The sequence below is a fragment of the Nicotiana tabacum genome, chromosome 18, assembly GCF_000715075.1.
Source record: "Nicotiana tabacum cultivar K326 chromosome 18, ASM71507v2, whole genome shotgun sequence".
In the NCBI taxonomy this organism is placed as follows: Eukaryota; Viridiplantae; Streptophyta; class Magnoliopsida; order Solanales; family Solanaceae; genus Nicotiana; species Nicotiana tabacum.
In genome coordinates, this window is record NC_134097.1 from 10880245 (window position 1) to 10899330 (window position 19086).

Consider the following 19086-nt stretch of genomic DNA (forward strand, 5'->3'; position numbering starts at 1 on the left):
ATCGATGTATTCAACAACAGGGGTGTATTGTTTGAGTGGCCTGCGGTCGAAATATGGTCTGGGTTTCTTATAATTTTGGCGAGCTAGCAGGGAGTGATAGTATGTCGGGTGGGTGTTATAAGTATGGTAGGCAGTGGCGGGTTGTGGATATCTGGGAGGTGAAGGCTGATATATGGGTGGAGGTGTTTGGTATGTAAGAGGAGATCTTGAACCTTGGGCTACCATCACGGCCCTTACTTCTTTATTATTGGATATACCCCCTGACTGCAAAGCTTTATTCGTAGCCTATAATGCCTCAAAATTAGTTACCATTCCGCTCTTGATCCCTTCTTCAATCTTTTCCCCTAATTTGATTATGTCAGAGAATTTGTGATTCTCGATAACTATTAACCTTTCGTAGTATTGTGGATCATGGTCCCGAACGAAGAACTTGTTCATCTTCTATTCTTCCAATGCCGGCCTTACTTTCACAGCTTCTGATCTCCTTCGAGTAGCATACTCACGGAAAGTCTCTATTGGATTCTTCTTGAGATTTGGATATAGAAGACATATGGCGCATTCTCCGTATTAAACCTGAATCGATCTATGAAATTCGATGCTCTGCTTACCCAGCTAACCCACTTCTTTGGATTTTGGATGATGTACCACGATAGGGCGTCTCCAGTGAGGCTTCTCATGAACAGTTTCATGTGAATCCTTTCATCTTTTCCAACTTTTATGATCTTGTCACAGTATGTCCTTAGATGTACCTTTGGGTCACCGGTTCAATTAAACATCTTGAACTTAGGAGGTTTGTAACCCTATGACAGTTCTACGTCTGGCTGAATACACAGATCTTCATAATTCAAACCCTCAATGCCTTTACCCCCTTCCACACCCTGGACTCGGCTTGTGAGCTTCTTAAGTTCCTCTGCCATATTCTTAATGAGCAGGTCCTTCTCGATGGATTCCGGTGTGTATGGGGTTTGTTGAGTGGTGTGAGGTAGGGTTTCTACATATATGGGTTTACTTTGGTAGATACTGGGGATTTAGGTGTAGTGATGATCATTGGTTGAGTTCTGCAGATCGGGGGTAGGTTGCGGTGTATTTTGAGGAGTATGGTAGGTAGTAGTTTGTGGATACAGAGTCGGAAGATGTTAGTGTTGAGGAGGAGTTTGCACTGGTGGAGGGTTAGGATTGAGGAAGTGTGGCATATTGATGAGGTGCAGGAGGATTTTGTGGATGTTGGTTTGGCGTGTTTTGAGGAGGTGCTGGGTTTTGGGCATTCTGTTGGTTAATATCCGGGACATTTAAGGTGAGGGAGAGGTTTGCCAAGTTGCGGACCTGCTCAAGTTCTCCTTGCAATTCCAGTATTTTCTGCTCCAACCATAGAACCAAATCATTCTGTGCCGGAGTAATCCGACCATCTGAAGTTTCAACATTTTCCGTATGCGCAGCGTCATCTTTCCTGATACACTCATGTCATCGATCTTAGCCTTTCCCTTACTTTTAGGATCACTTGGAGGAGGAGGAGTTGGAGGGCCTCTGGATCTGGTATGATACGCTCATGATGCCAGTATGCAAGATCCAACCTTAGGGGATGGGAATAATCAAAACAAAGAAAAACAAAAAGGTAAACAAGTCAGTAGGGGATTTTGTAAGGATATTTGCGGTATTTAAGCATGTATTGCGGAATTATAAATTCGCGTCCTAATTTTGGGGACCTCATTGTGCCTGAGGTAGGCCTAGCGACACATAGATTTGGAGAAACTTGATGCCGATAACTACCTCATTTCATTAATGTAATAAATAGATCAAACCTCTAAAATGACAATAATTAAAAGAGTTGCTAGTGGCATTTGCATTATTACAATCAATTTTTAAAATGACTCTAGAAAAGAAAATAAACAACAAATCTATTCTATTTGGTCCCGGAGGGACCCTCTCCAAGCTTGGCCTTCTTGGCCCTATCGATTAGATTTCCCAGGTCGCGCATGTCCAACAGCAGATACGCCCTTGCTAGGTGTCCTCCTTTGTTGCCCTCTGCATTCTGACAATCCACGATCCTTTTCCTCAGCTTCCCTTCAAGTTCCATCAGACCCTGCTCTAAGTACTCCAGCCTCTCTGTTGATTTTGCAGAAACTTCCCTCCATTGATTGATTGATTCCATGTCTATCTTATGTTATTCCAAATGTCTGGCTTCAGACTCAAGGATTCTCTTATGCAACCTCTTGTATTTTACTTGTGCTTCAGTAGCATTGTCTATGACCCTGTTTCCTCAATCGATCCCTGACTCGACTTCTCCTGCTATGTCATCATCCAACCATGATAGGTAGAAATACACATCACCGGCGTGGTACTGATCTGGTTCGATGGTATCTTTTTCCACAATAATCTTCAGATGCCACATGTGTTGGGCCTCACACTTGGATGGAATGGCACCACCCTGAAAGTCTGCTTTGTAAAGAACCATCTTAGAAACTCGTGGTATGACTTGTTTTTCTCCCAGCCTATCTCATGAACCTGATAGTAGCATAAGTATAGATACCCCTTAACCCGATCAGCACTAAGTGAGGAACATCCCTAGACCTAATGATGAACTCGCTAGTAGGGAACTACTCGAACATCCAATGGACCTTGTCATCAGTCAAATTGCTAAAGAAGTGTACCCAATCCACGACGCTTTCTGGTTGTGCAAACATGTCTTGGATGAAAGTCATTCTTTTTGGATGGTGAAAGGCTATGTGGTCATTCTATGGTCGCCGCGAAAATTCCTAACGGTACTATCCTCTTTAAAGATGCTCCAACAACCATATTTGCAGTAACAAATTACAACCCTCAAAATGTCTGAATTCCTTCTTACAACTGTCCAAAGCTCGGTATATCTCTGCCACGATCATTGGGACAATAGTGTAAGTCTGTCCCTCAATCCTTTCCATTAAGGTCTTGGTAACCATAGCCAAACGAGTGTGAATCCTGTCTCCTTGAATTAGAAATACTATCATACCCAAAAAACAGACGATGAACAAAAAAACCCAACAATGAGTCCAGCCCAGGGAAGTGATGGCAAACTCATCATGATAGATACGGTAGGATGTGATGTGCCCATAATGCTCGTAGAGGAAGTCAAAGATATGTAGGACTTTTTCAGGCAGACTAACTCGTCATTCTTTCTAAGACCCATCATTTTCATAAATCCCCTAGAAATACGATTTTCCTGTACCAACAGACTAGGGCTATCCCAGGGTAGCCCGGCAAAACCTCATATTTCCTCAAGAAGGGGAGTCAGCTCTATGTTACCAAAACGGAAAACAACCCTATTTTCATCCCAGAACATAGTAGCGGCCTCGCTCAGTACATTGTTTGGCTGAATGTCCAGCAAAGAAGGTAAACTTCCAAGAATTCTTTTCACATGGTTCTTTTCGCTTGGCGAGAGATTTTCCCACCAGTCTAGCAATAGAGGTGAGATACTTCGGACCATGTCGACCTGGGGACTTCGTGCCTCATTTCTTCAAAACAAATAAAGTTAACCCTTTTTCCCTCCGGGTTTGACTACTTACACATTAATGATTAGCATATCGGCACATTTTCTCAAAATAATGCACATATCATGATCGTGCCCGTTGGGATTATGGAAATCCTGATGGACTTTGGACAAGGCTTTCCTTAGAGAGTTATTATGTGAACAACATTCTAACTCATGCTAGGTTTGTACATGATGCATGCACAGTTAACATCAGAGTATGGTTTTCTATATAAGTCTAGACTGGTACTCTCAAGCGGACAACTTGAGAGGGAAAGACACGAAACTGTCGACTGCACCGCTGATCGACTAGTTTTACCGCAAATAAGTCTTTCCAAATTTAAAAAGGGTAATATAGGAATAGCGCGGACACTCATCAAGTACCGCTATAGTATTAATTGTGCACGAGTGGAATATGATGCAGAGCATGTAATTATGAAAAAAATAAAACAACACTTTGTCAAGTATTTTGCATGATGAAAGCGATAAATGCGGTATTTAATAAATGTAAAGACAGGAAAGAAAGAAAAACAAAGAAGGAGTTAGTTCGCATAACGGAAAAATTATATTAAAGCGGTAAAAGGGGTAGGGATTGGGAAAGACATAAAGATTGAAGCCAACAAACAAGGTTAAACGAAAAGTTGCATGTAAATTCATGTAAAAGGGAAAATAGGGAAGGGGGTGGTGTGCATGTAGAAAATAAACTGTGAATTTGAGCATAAAATAAAAAAGACACGCTTATCGAGGGAGACTAATTCACACAGACTAAGTTCATTATGGTAAGATCCTAAGGATATTCCCCAGCGGAGTCGCCATGCTGTCGCACCTCATTTTTCCTCATGGAAAGCAGGCCTCGACGTCGTGACAACTCTTTGAAATGGGAGGAGTGTTAAAAGAGAAGAGTCGCCACCTAACGGATTAAGGTGCGTTAGGGCACCTATTTTGCAGATAACTCTAGATTAACCAGTTGCGTCACCAAAGATCGGGTAAGGGCTCAAATTACCTTGAGGAGAAGGTGTTAGGCACTCCTCGAGATCTACAACGGTGGGTCCCGGCCGAACTCGAATTATATGAATTAGTCTAAGGGAAGGGAAGCAATTTGGACAAATAAAATGATTGACTTTAACAAAGGTGGGGGGGTCCCAAGTTTTTTAGCCTAGAGGATCACCCCGTGCAATATAAATAATACTTCGTAACTCCCTCAAGATGGGGTGTTATTCATATTATTTAGCGGGCACAGACTATCATCTCCTGCTACCCGATTACTATCTTTAAGTTGTTTGCCTAAAGTGCACTAGTCAATTCTAAGTCGTACTCTATGCGTGCACTACCCGTCCCATGACTATGGTCCAAGAGGCATTTGGACCTCTATTTTAGGGGGGTTCTAGACTTTAACTTAGGTTGCTCAAAAATGATAAAACTAGGCGACATACAAAAAAAAGTTGGGACTTCATGTAAAGGCAATTAAGGGTTCAAGTTAGCCTCCACACTCAAACAAAAAAATGCACGCGGGCAATACATAGTTTCAGAATTTGAGACTTAGAGTCCTATATGCATGGATTCTAGGTGATGCCGAATTCAATATCGTATATGTGGTGCTGCTGTCCCATGTTAACTGATCTGCAGATTATGGAGGTCATGAAACCTATAGATATGATTTCTAAGCGACTATACAGTTTAGGAGCATTTGGTATTACACGCTGATTATTGAGACTACAAGTTGTAGGTTATAAAGCATATAGACATGATCTCTAGGTGATTCACGTAGTAGGGTCAATAAAACTTATTGGGAATGCTCAAAATTACTTATGCCTCCTTATAATCGCATGGATAACAGCGTTTGAAGAGCGAGTGGTGATGTCCTATAGGCATGATTTCTAGAGACTAGTGATTGGAACTGATTCTCATATGTTAGCTCCTATAGGCATGCTTTCCAGATGGACAGTATGATGCAATAGCGATTTTAAGTAATTAAAATCCTACATGCATGATATGTATTGAGCGTGGTGCAGATTGAAAGGACTGTTATTAGCATTCATTCCCTATAGGCATGATATCTAATAATCGGATAGAAATAGGCATAGGAGCAGGTAAAATATTTACTCAAACGATCATGCTTTTGAATAATGTGCAGGTATTTGACAGGTTAAGTGAAGTGTGTGATTTCTTATAGGCATGGTTTCTAATAAGCAGAAATAGAACACAATTGAACTAAGTATTTAAACCATAGGCAAGATTGCTAACATATAATGACTGAACATAATAGGATACCTATAAGCACGATTTCTAACACACGATAACTAAACACACATTATTGAACCTATAGGCAGGATTCCTACCCCATTGATTGCAAATATAAGATAAAAATCTCTTTCCCAATTTCACTAATACCCCAAATGTTATTACAAGAATGATTACAGGCCTAGAATGAATTACAAAGTAGAATAGCTATAAGGAGCCTACAACAGGCCCAAAGATACACCCGGTCAGGCCATGCCTTCATTCTCATAGTTCATAACAGCCCAAAATTACATCCTAATTACATCCTCATGGGCATAAGGCAGCCAGGAATCAAGTGATTTACCTAGTGGGCACATGGCAGAGTTGAGCATTAGAACCATGGCCCTAGTGTGTCAGAGTTCCCAAGGGTTTCAAGAACCCAGGGTAGTGCTCACACTAGGGAGGTTGATAGGGGAAATTTAGAGAAAGCCTAAGGACCAAATCCTAGTGTGTTAGAGTTCACAAGGGTCTCAATTGGACCCCGAGCAGTGCTCACACTAGGGAGGTCAAATGATAGAACCTAAGTAGCCTTGGCTTTCAGCCAGCTAAGAATAAGAACTCAAAAAGACAAAGCAGTAAAGGAATAGACTAAGGTTAGGGGGACAACACTGAAGGATACAAACAGATTCAAATTGAACACATAGAACAGGTAGTAGAACATGCTTAGGTTTTGACAACAGACTTAACAAAGTTCCAGAAAAACAACTTCAACACATAATGCATATACTAACAAGACAGGTTTGCAAGATTAATGTACACAGACTCATATTTAGGAAAAACAAAAGGGTTCAGATTATGCTAAGCGTAGATGCTAGTGTCCCAAGAAGGGATCATATCAATCGGCAACAAAACTTAACAGAATGAGAACAAATTAAGGCCACTATTTGGAAGTAAAGACATGGTAAGAGCATACAGGATCAAACATGCTACATGTCATCACAGCAAGTTCAGAAACAGACCTATGCTAAACACTTAGTGAATACCTCCGTGCTTAGTCATCTAATCCATAAAAGGGGATATGAAAGCATGTTTAAGCAACAAGATTAATAGAAAATTTAAACACTAAGAGATGGCTAAAGTGCAAAGGTTCTAAACATCAGTAACACATAGGCTAGGCAGACTTAAAAAGAAATTAACCAACTTAAAACAGGTCTAAACATGTCTCAAACTACAAGCGTAATGGCATTTTAGATTAGAAAGGCCTAGAATTTAAGTAAGACAGACATGATTGCATACGATAACAACCTAGAAACATATTGAACAACAACCTTCAGAAGTGAAAACACATGCTAATGACAGGTAAATAGGAATGAAGTGACGAAAGTTCAGCAACTCACTAGTTAAATGAAAAAAAAGGAAGAACAAAGTCCACAGTAGCAAGAACCCAGAATTTCTGGCCTTGGCTTTCAGCCGACCAGGAACCAGAATATAGAACAAGAGTATTTAGAGAACAAAGAGCGATAATTTCAGTTTTTTAGTAAACATTCACGATTCAAGTCTGTCCCAAAAAGGGGAATGGGGAGGGGTTTATATAGTAGTAAAAATTAACATCCAAACAAGGAAAATCATCAATCAAACATGAGAAAGGAAAGAATCATCACATGCAATCAAATCAGTAAGGAAAAGAGAAAAATCTCAAACCCTAATTTTAGGGAAAATGTAAAATCGGCAGAAACCAAAAATAAACAAAAGGTGAAAATCACATGCTGCATAGAATAAGTTGAACATAGACAGAAATACCTTTTAAAATCAAAGAATCGAACCAGATTTGGTTCGATTTAAAAGAATCTGAAACCCTAATTTTAGGGTGAGTAGGAATCACAGAAATGCACAGAGATCCATACCATAAACGAACAAGAGCGAACATAGACGGAAAAGGTCAAGAAAATGAACCAGCTTTGGTTTGAAATCGATAAAATCTGCTTGCCATGTTTAGGCAAGCGGTATATAGAAGGTTCCAGTACCAAGGGGGAGTCGAATATGGCAAGAAGCTACCATGGAATCCCATGATCGGTGGGATTAGGAGAGAAAATTGAAGGGGAGATGGCTAGGGTTTGACAGAGAGAGAAGAGGAGTTTCAGAGAGTTCGAGGGCGGTGGGTGAAGAGACGAATGGTTTAGGTTTTATGGGGGTTCAGGTATAATTTAAAAGGGCGGGCGTAATATGGGTCGTTGATCTCAGAGATCAACGACCACGATTAGTCGGGGGTTCTGGGTCGGGTTAATAAAATGGGTCGCGATCGGGTATGGGGTTGGGTTAATTGGTTTGGGCTCAAAGGTTATTGGGCTGGGATTGGGTAGTTAGGTCCGAAATTAAAAGGAATTTAGGGCTAGATTTTAAATATCCAATGTTTAATAAATAAATAATTTATAAAAATAATTAATAAATATTAATATTATCATTTGTGCATGAAAATGATTAAAAACAATTATTTAATATTATAAAAATATAAAAAGTTATTTTCTGCATAAATAATATAATTATACATGCATATGGGCTATTATTGCAAAATATGCAATTTGGCCCTAGAAAAATGCAAATGTAATTATAAGAAATGCCCTGAAAATATTTAAACCTCGTATTGGTGTAAATGATAAGTTTAGATGATTAAATCATCATAAAATAATTTGGAGGATAATTATTGGATATTTATACAATAAAATTGCAGAAATAAATTAGTTTAAAGTCTTTAAAAATCATGAAAAATTATAAAAATACTTGTGTATGCTTGTAAATAAAATGATGATGCATATGCACTATTTTGAAGGTATATATATATATATATATATATATATATATATTATTTTAAATAGACGATATATTTATTTCATTTCAGCTTTCTAAACTCTATTCTTATATGCTCATGATTTATACTACGAGTCATTGGGGAATGTATAAGATTCAGATATTTCTTTACTTAATCGCTTTATTAATTGTTATTGGAATTTGTTAGTGGTTAATTAGCTTACCTAGCGGGTTGGGTTAGGTGCCATCACGACTAGTGGATTTGGGGTCGTGACATATAAAATGGGATATGCCATGGAAATGTCATTAGAAATGGTTGACAAAAATGGGAACAATGGAGGGAGAAGAAGGAAAAGAACGTTGGGCTTTTGGCTTTGAAGGGATATTTGGAAAAATAAAAGATTATTCGGGATAAAAGACTAAATTATATGGTCAAACTCAATTAGCTTTTAAGCTATAAAAAATAAATTGGGATTCCCTAACTTGTTGCTTTTAGTTTGTTTGGGCTTAAAAGTACTTAACCTAAAAGCTCTTTTTAAAATTATCAAACATTCCAACTAGCTAAAAAGTGCTTTTAAACTGGTTTAACCAGTTTTTAAGCCAATCCAAACACCCTCTAAGTGAATGCAAGAACTTGACTAAAGTAAATTATATTATTTGAACAATCCTGGAAATGTGAGCAAAATCTTTTCCAAATAATAGACAGCTAAAGTGACATATTTGTGATTTAAATATTAAGTCCTTTTTCAAATATTTTCTTTTTACCTCAACCAAATTATTTTTCAATTATTAAACTTTCCATTGATGTCAGTTGCTATTGTGTGAACCATAATATAATATTATCTCATTGGTCAGCAATAGCAACTGACATTGCTATCAGGTTAGTATTATGGACAGTGGTGGTCATGACTTGAATGAGTTATTATCATCTTCATTATTAACATGTGGGGCAATGGAAATTCAGAGGGTCCTATGAGCTAATATACTCCAGTATGTAAGTACTGAAAAGGTTTGTTCGAGTTAGCTATATATCATTTTTTTCATCTCTTGTTTGTTTTATATGCTACTTCACTTTGCTTCTCCTATTATCTGATAGGGGTTTCAAATATATAAGTTTTGTTTGTATAGTATGATTATTATAAATAATTTAAGAACTATGTTTTAGTATATTTGTAACATAGTAGACTAAATCCGGGAAGCTTGTTGTAAATCTGTGATATTACTGTAATTTAATCTCTTAGCAGTAGTAGATTATATTCTCTATAATTTATGTTAGCATACTATACTTGCTCTTAATAGGTTGTTGTAGATCAACATAAAGTGAGAATGTCTAAAATTATATAGGTCAATACATAGAAGTTGAACGACTTTCTTAATCAATTAGATTTAGCTATGGAAAACAGAGTCACATTATAACAACTATTACCAATCATATGTATATGCTCAAATATTTCACTTAATTTTTGGGATCTATCTTCTGTTGATTTCAACTATCGATCATATTTGTAAAACTTTGTTATGTACATTTCTTGATTTGTAAAACTCTCGCAACTTTAGTCCTAAAAAGGATAAGCGGTCGCTGTAAATATAATTCGGTCTAAAAGTCCGGAGTCGAATCCCACAGAAAACTAAGGCTTAGCTACAATTGTTCAGTATTTCTAAGAAATACAAGTTCAAATAATTTTCTAGTTATAAAGATTGTAATTTTTTATTTTAAACTAATTAATTAACAAATATAAAAAGTAAAAAAATAATTACCAACTAACAAGACTAAGGAAGTCTAGAGTTATGATTTTCCCAATTGTCAGAATTCTCCCAGCTACGTTTTCTATAATGTCGCATAAGTATTCTCTACCGATCGTGAGTACTTCGGGTATCGTAATTCTCTTCCGAGCAAATACTACAATTTACTAGACATATTCTTCCGAACTACGCTAGCTGGCACTAATTCACCACTCACTAAGATCGTACCAATATTTTGTTATTCCTAATCCCACCTTTAAACTCTCGGTATTGATTCATCACATACGTTAGGAGTGATGTTGTTCAACAACTACCTAGATATGCACTATTTTCCAAGCAATACACACTAAATAGGAACAATCAATTGATGATCATTCAATCAACAACAATAAACACGTAGTTGAACAAGTAGAGAAATCCAATAACTCAATTATATAAAAACATAATAAGAATTCATCCTACAAAAGGTTCCATCAAAACCCTAGATAACAAATTATTTATTCATAATAGTATGCAAAACTACAATACTAGAATTCATAACCAATAATGAAAATAGGAAGAAGAAAGTGAAAAACTCATAGAAGAATTCTCCGCCTTGCTCCTTGCGTGTTCTTACATCCTTAGGTCGAATCCCCCCTTAGGTCGTTTCCCCTTTCAAAAGTGAGTTTAAGGATTATTTATATGACATAGGGTTAGCATGGGGCGAAATAATACAAGTCAACTTTGGAAAAGACTTTTTAGGTTAGCTCGTTCACTCTCTCGTGCGCACGCGAGAGTGAACGAGCGAAGTACTTCTCTTTTTCTTTGCCTCCCAAATCTCTTGTGCACTTCCATGCATTTTTAGCTTTTCCTCAGCTAGCTTGTTCACTCTCTCGTGTGCACGCAAGAATGAACGAGCAAAGTTGTTCTTTTATCTTTTGGTCCCAAATCAACTTCTTTTGCTTACTTTTCGTCCAACTTGCTCCTACACATAAGAATGCACGTAATAAGTATAATTCACTACAAAACTCATGTAATCTACCATAACCACACATGTTATGAGATGAAAGTACACCAAAACATTTGTATTTTTAGCCGTTTATCAACACCCCACACTTAAAATCTTGCTTGTCCTCGAGCAACTTTTAAAATTAAGCACAATGGTAAGAAATACATTTCAACAAAAATTACTCAAGTATCACACCAATGACAATGGCTTATACCAACACTTAGAACCCAACATAAGAACTATTGATATTTTTCTTCAAAAGTAGACCCATGCCAAGACTATTTAAAATATTTATGCAACTTCTTCTAACATCCTAACCTCAAGAGATGACTCCAATACATTCCTTATTATGACTCACTTCTTATGTCAGCTCAAAATGCCTGGACTTTAACAATCTCTCGTAAATCATGTGCTCTCACCACAATCAAAGGGAGAAATTAGTCCACGCATTCAAATATACATTTAAGTATAATTTAAGGACTTATAAATCGAAAGAATTCACTCACTCTCACAAAGAAATTCATGTGCATCTTGAGGTCGTACCATAGGCTTGCCCGTAGTGGATGTCTCTACTAATCTAAACTTGCGAAGTCTAGGATTAATTAGGTCTTTACAGGTTATAATGTAGGCTAAGTGATGGGTAGGATATATTTGGGTATAATGACTAACCCTCCTAAGCACTTTAATACACTACACTTAACTTTCCAATGCACACTCTTCATGACCAATTCAAGCAATGCAACGGAATCATATAAAATTTTGCCCTACTTCTTTAAGCACAACTATGCATTCACTAGCTCGGATAAGAGGAATAGGAGGTGTATTTTCTAAAAAAAAAAATTTACTTTCTTTGATTTTTTTTCCACACACTCCAAACTTCGGTTTCCCGGCTAATGATCTTTCTAAACATACGTGAACTTTTTGGCCTTTTTGTGGTTCCACTCAAAAACATTCCCAACTTTCACCTTACTTTACTAGCGACGTAAGTGCTTTCAGTGGTAAAGGTTCAAAAAGATCTAATTAAGAACAAAAAAAAAAGGAAATCCGCTTGTAATGTGGGTGCCAAAAAAAAGGTTTATAGGCTCAAATGGGCTATCTAAGGATAATTTTATTTATGGTGGCATACTAGATTAATGGACAATCAAAGAAATGCCTACATCATCTCCTAGACTCACAAATCTTACTTATTTCGCTTCGAATAACACACATGGCAAGTTATAGACTAACACAAGATAGCACAAAATATAATCAAGACCTCACATCACACAATGCACATGATTCACTTCGGACGGGTCAGACCCGACACTCTAGTTAAACAACTAAGCATAGTCATCATATTAATTCAACACATGGAAAATAATCATAGGAGTAAACAAATGAACTTAAGCGTCAAAACAAAGTCACATATATTCTCAAAGCATGTGGCCACATAGAATACGGAAAAGATAATCAGCTCAAATGTTACAGCTCTAAGTCCCGGCATAAAATATATCAAAATGTATTGATACTCAAGTTCTTCCATTCCATTATCAGTTCTACAGAAAAAGGAAAAAGGACAATCCTTTTGCATTTTTCTTTAGACTTTAATCCCTCAAGAAAACTCTCAAAGAAGTCCATCGTCGGAAAAGTCCAAAACTTTTATAAAAATTCTACCTACAAAAACAACTACTGCCCGGTTCAAAGAGTCATCCCTTGAAAAGAACCGTGGCCATAAGAAAAACCAAGAGGGATTATTTCTACCTACTTATTATTTTTATTTTGATTATTTTCAACACACATAAAACAAGAAATTACCCAGACAACCTTCTCTCACCTTACACTTAAAATTGTGTATTGTCCCTAATACACACCATAAATAACAAGAGGGTAAAAAAAACTTTCCGATAGGCCAAAGGCCGAAACATTAACAACTCATGGGGTACTCAGACTTCTCCCTGACATTGGTCTTTTATGCGGGCACCCCACACTTAGTTCTAGCCATCTTTCTTTCTTTTACTACCTTCTAATGACTTTGCTTCACATGCTCCTAGAAAATCAAAACCTATACTAAAATATTAACACAATAAAAATAATTTTTAAAAAAAACTAAAAAAAATCAATGAAAGCAGTAAAGTTGGGTTGCCTCCCAACAAGCGCCTGATTTAACATTGCGGCACGACATGAATCACTTTTTGCCTCCACTTCGAATTTATAAATTGGACCCCATGTTTTGCTTCAAGCTTATGATCATATTCTTGGGGTGGTGGAACGAATCTGTCACGACCCAAAAATCAACCGTCGTTATGACACCTAATTCAACCCGCTAGGTAAGTCAATTAATAATAAAACACAATATAATAATACTGATGTGAGTCAAAGATGAGATAATTGAATTTTTATACAACTCTCCAAGGATTGGTAGTACAAATCATGAGCTTCTAAGATATAGAGTTTACAAAGCTAGTTTGAAATAAAATACATCTGTTTGAAATATACATGAACAAATAGCATGGGGAAAATACATCTTTATACCTACATGTAAATATACAGGTGAAATAATGAATGTCACCAAAATCGGGTAGCAGAAGGAAATGCATCTCTATGCATGTATCTCAAGTACGCATGTCAAATGCAATGCCTCTCAGTGATGAACTCGTGTACTCACTCATAGTACTCATTCTCACTGCCTCATACTTTTCACTCATCACGCTCAATCGCTCGACACACTCAGTCACTCAGTATTGAACATGGCAGATCCAGCCCAAACATAATAATTGCTAGCAACTGCGCTCACTGGGGGTGTGCAGACAATGGAGGGGCTCTTTCAGCCCAAGCGCTATAATCTACACACACAACTCAAGTGCTGCACAGAAAACTCACGTGCTATAGTATCAATATATGGATCCGCACGGACAACTCACGTGCTATAGTATCAATATCTAGATCAGCACAGACAACTCATGTGTTGCATGGACAACTCACGTGATATAGTATCAATATATGGATCCGCATGGACAACTCACGTGCTATAGTATCAATATCTTCACAATCAGGCCCTCGACCATAATCAGTCATCAATCTCTCCAGTCTCTTGAGCTCACAACACTCATGCTAAGAAGCCCAAGTCAATGATATGAGATGCGACAATACAAAATAACTGAGATTGAGATATGATATGTAATAATGAATACGACTGAGTACATAACTGCAATTAAAAGAATAACTCAACAACAAGGAATGACCATTGTGGCTCCCAATAGAGCCAGCATATAGCCTAAACATGATTTCTAGCATAAATTACAGCTCAAGTGCTCTAACACATAGAGCATAGTAAAAATATTCAGATAAGATAGTTACACAATTCAATGGAATCGACTAAATCACAATTTACACGGTGCATGCCCACACGCTTGTCACCTAGCATGCGCGTCACCTCAACATTAATCACATAACACGTAATTTGGGGTTTCATATCCTCAACACCAAGTTTACAAGTGTTACTTACCTCGAACAAGCCAAATCCAATACCGAGCAAGCCAAACGATGCTACAAAAATGCCATCTCGCGCGTACCAACCTCTGAACGGCTTGAAACTAGCCAAAAGCAACTCAAATACATCAAATAATGCCAAAATAAACAAACCTAATCGATAAAGGTCGAATCTCTAATCAAAGGCCCAAAAGTCAAACCCAGGCCTGCACCTCGGAATCCAAAATAACTCACAAAATCCACTAACCCATTAAATTAGGAGTCAAACCATTCTAGTTTCACTCAAATCCGACTTCAAATCGATGTTCAAAACTCAAGAGTTCTCTCTATGAAACTTTAGTAAAAAAACCCCCAATTTTCCCTTTTGGAACCCTCAATCAAATGCCGAAAATGAAGATAGATTCATGATATAAAATCAAAATTGAGTAGAGAACACTTACCCCAATTCACATGGTGAAAATTTCTTCAAGAATCGTCTCAATCCGAGCTCCATAGCTCCAAATTTGTAAAAATGGACGAAACCTCCGAAATAGAGTACTATATAACCACTAGGCGAATTAATGAACATCAATCACATAAACATCCGCACGATCGCGAAGAAGAAAAGAACTGCTCCTGAAAAATGCCCTATGCGATAGCATTAGTAGATTCGCGGTACACCTAACTTACAAAACTATGCGTTCGCGAAGATATAACCAACATTGCCCAGTCCAGTCCCAAAAACTACGCGAATGCGTAGATGCAGATGCTAACGCGATGAAGACCATTCCAACTCTCTGCGAACGCGGCTAACTAGTCGCGACCGTGATGAAGAAAATGCATCGCTCCAGATTTCCTCTACGTGATCGCACACAAATCTTCGCGATCGCGAAGACCAATCGAGGCACCAGAAACCAGAACACACCAATAGTGAAAACATGAAAGAAAAATGGTCCGAAATTAGTTCGGAACACCCTCGGACCCCTCAGAACCACGTCTGAATATTCCAACAAGTCTCGTAGCATAACACGGACCTACTCGAGGCCTCAAATCATGCATAACAACATCGAAACGATGAATCGCACCTCAAATCAAACATAAATGAACTTTGAACTTTTCAATTGCAAATCTGGGCATACGCCCGAGTCCAAAATCACTATCCAGACCTGACAGAACCACCAAAACTACGTTTCAGGGTCAAATTCACAAAACTCAAACTTGGTCAACTTTTCCAACTTAAAGCTTTAACAATGAAATTCATTCTTCCAAATCGATTCAGAATAAACTGAAAAACCAAAATCGACGATTCACACAAGTAATAATACATCAAACGGAGCTACTCACACCCTCAAACTACTAAGCAAAGTGCAAATGCTTAAAACAACCAGTCGGGTCATTACATCCTCCCCCCCTAAAATATACGTTCGTCCTCGAACGTGCCAAAAGTTGTTCCAAAGCCATCAAACTGCCGTGTAACCTTACCAAGCACATACCCCGGGGGAGATCCTGTATCACCCTATTCCATATGGGCCGATAACACAACATAATTGAAGATCATTACTTCAACCTTAGCCCGTAAACCACAGAATCCAATTTCCAACATCCGAAATTTCCTAAAAGACCCGAACATTGCATCTACACACTGTATAAGTCTGAACAGGCTGCTCAAGCCATAACCATAACCCAAGATGTACTCACATGACATACCACATGACTCGTATACTCGTAGCAAAATTTTCGATCACAGTAGCTACTCAAAACAACCCAATACCGATAATAAACCACATATCAAATAAAAACACTTTCTAAAACCTTTCTACACTGCCGATGATGATAGAAACACGCAAAAACTCGTAACCACTTATCAAATCAACAAATCATGGAACTCTCCCTCCTTCGACAAGAACTATAGCCACTTTCTAAGACGACTTTTGACATTATTCTTCCAAATATACCGCAATCAGATTCGATAGATCTCATCCTAGGTCCAATGACCTCATCTCATCAAACACAACCATCATATTTACATGCAACACCAATATGACCTAGAGCCACAAACCGTGCAATCCGTGCACCAATACACAATAACTCAATGCACCCAAAAACGAAATATGACTCAAATGAGAAAACTGTCCCGCAAGCTCAACAAGCACCACCACCACAAATTCAACAGTCACGCACAACTCAACGTTGTCGAACGCAAAATAAACACTTAAATTATGCTCGCTATTCAAAGATAGTATAGTATAATTATCGTATCCACAGAGATTTTAGTTAAACGGTATTATTATAGTTTGTAGCTAGATTGCTAGCGAAGAAGATCAACAATTCAGATTGTGTGATTAATAATTAAATTAAACTAAGAATCTAAAATTATTGACTAATTACAATCAAAACAAGGACTAAACCAAGGAAGATATCAATGGGGAAATAGGGTTTTGACAGGATAGATGAAAGATAATTGTCTGGGATTTAACTCTAGTTAATTCACTCCTAATGTTCAAGTGAGTCTCTCGAATTCACTCAATTATTAGTTCAAATGTTCGTAGAAACTCCTCTCTCGATTAAGTCTCAAGCTCACAATATGAACCAATTTAAGCTCGGTGAAGATATGCAAGAATTCGTAATGGATTGATCTTTAGGAGAACCTCTTTTGATTATCCTCCTAACTAGGTTTAATCAATAATTCAACTAGCCTCTTTCGATTACTAAGAAGAATTAATGAACTCAACTAATAACATAATGCAAACATATCGCAAGTTATACCTCTCTTGATTGCAAGAACAAGTGAATATAGATGCAATAATTAAATCTTCCAAAAATGATTCAAATACATAAAAATCGAGTTATAATCCACAAACAATCATCAATACACCAAATCCATCAAAACCCCAAAAGGATCTACTCCATAGACACGGAGAAGTTCTTCACAAATGCAATTAAAGTATAGGAAAATGTAGATTCAATCCAAACCCAGATCTAGAGTGAGGAAGGAATGATGAAATCCTTGTGCTTGTGTTCTTCCAACTCCTCCTTTAGTATCTTAGCCTCCTTAGGTCGAAATCTATCCCAGAAGTCACTCTAAATTTTTGGGCTACCGCGTCGCCATATGCAACGCACTTGTGAAAATTTCCAGAACACTTCACAAAATAATTTCTGGGCATAATTTGCACTAGCGCGTCGCACAGTGCGTCGCATTAGTGCAACTTTCTCAGAGTACGAATTTTGCTTCGATTTGACATCCAGACATGGTCCTCGACCCCCGAACACGATTCTGGCTTAATCCCTTGGGCTTTTACTCAGACTTCAAAGCTCCAAATCACTGGAATTAGATCTATAATATCTACATCACTTGAAATCACTCCTACAAGGCAAAAAATACACAATAAGTGCAAAACACTAGCGATTAAAACTCAAACTCAATTAGAGTGAAATAAGCAACTAAAACATGTAATTATAGCCTACCATCGACACCCCAAACTTAAACCATTTCTCATCCTCGAGAAATCAAACTACACTTTATATAGACACGGCCCTTTTAAACAACTCTCATAACCCATCACACCAAGAATAACTAAAATAGATTAAGCACAATACCGAAACATCCTAGCCTCAAGATTTGAATCAAAAGCTCCACACACTATTTATAACCCTCTCACTTACTCTAACACAGAGGTCAACGACATTACCTTTTCTTCATGAATCAAGTTCCCTCACAATAATAGAGAGTAGCTCCACACATCATCAAATTTAACAACCAGGAACTCAATATAGAAAGAATTTAGTCACTCTCAGAAATAACATTCATATGCCACAAAATATGAACCATAGGCTTACCTGTAGTGTACTACTCAACTAATCGAGCTCATTCAGTCAAGGTTCAAGTAGGACTTTAATTGGTTGTAATGTAGGCTTCGGGACGGGTAGGATACATTTAGATATAAGAGTGACTACACCTCCCTAAGCACTTTAATACATACATTTCATTGTTCAAAACCCCACACTTATGTCAAACCATAACTCCACCTTCACATCAATATACATTAACTCCCAACTTCTTTAAGCACAACTACCTCAAGAGTTACCACTATCGTGGAATATTTCACACAATCATACAATTAACTTTTTTTCTTTCTTTTCTTATTCAATTCAAGTGGCTCTTACTTTGTCAAAACAATGCACCTATATCCAAATTCAATGGTTCCACACAAAATCCAAACCATCACCCCACACTTTAATTTTTACAAAGTTCATAACAATTTTAAGTGCTCGTGAGAGGTAAGAAGGTTCAAATAGATGGTTAATTCAAACAAATGGGTACGGCTTGTAATGTGGTTGCCAAAGAAATATGATTACAGGCTCAACGAGGTTAACTAAGATA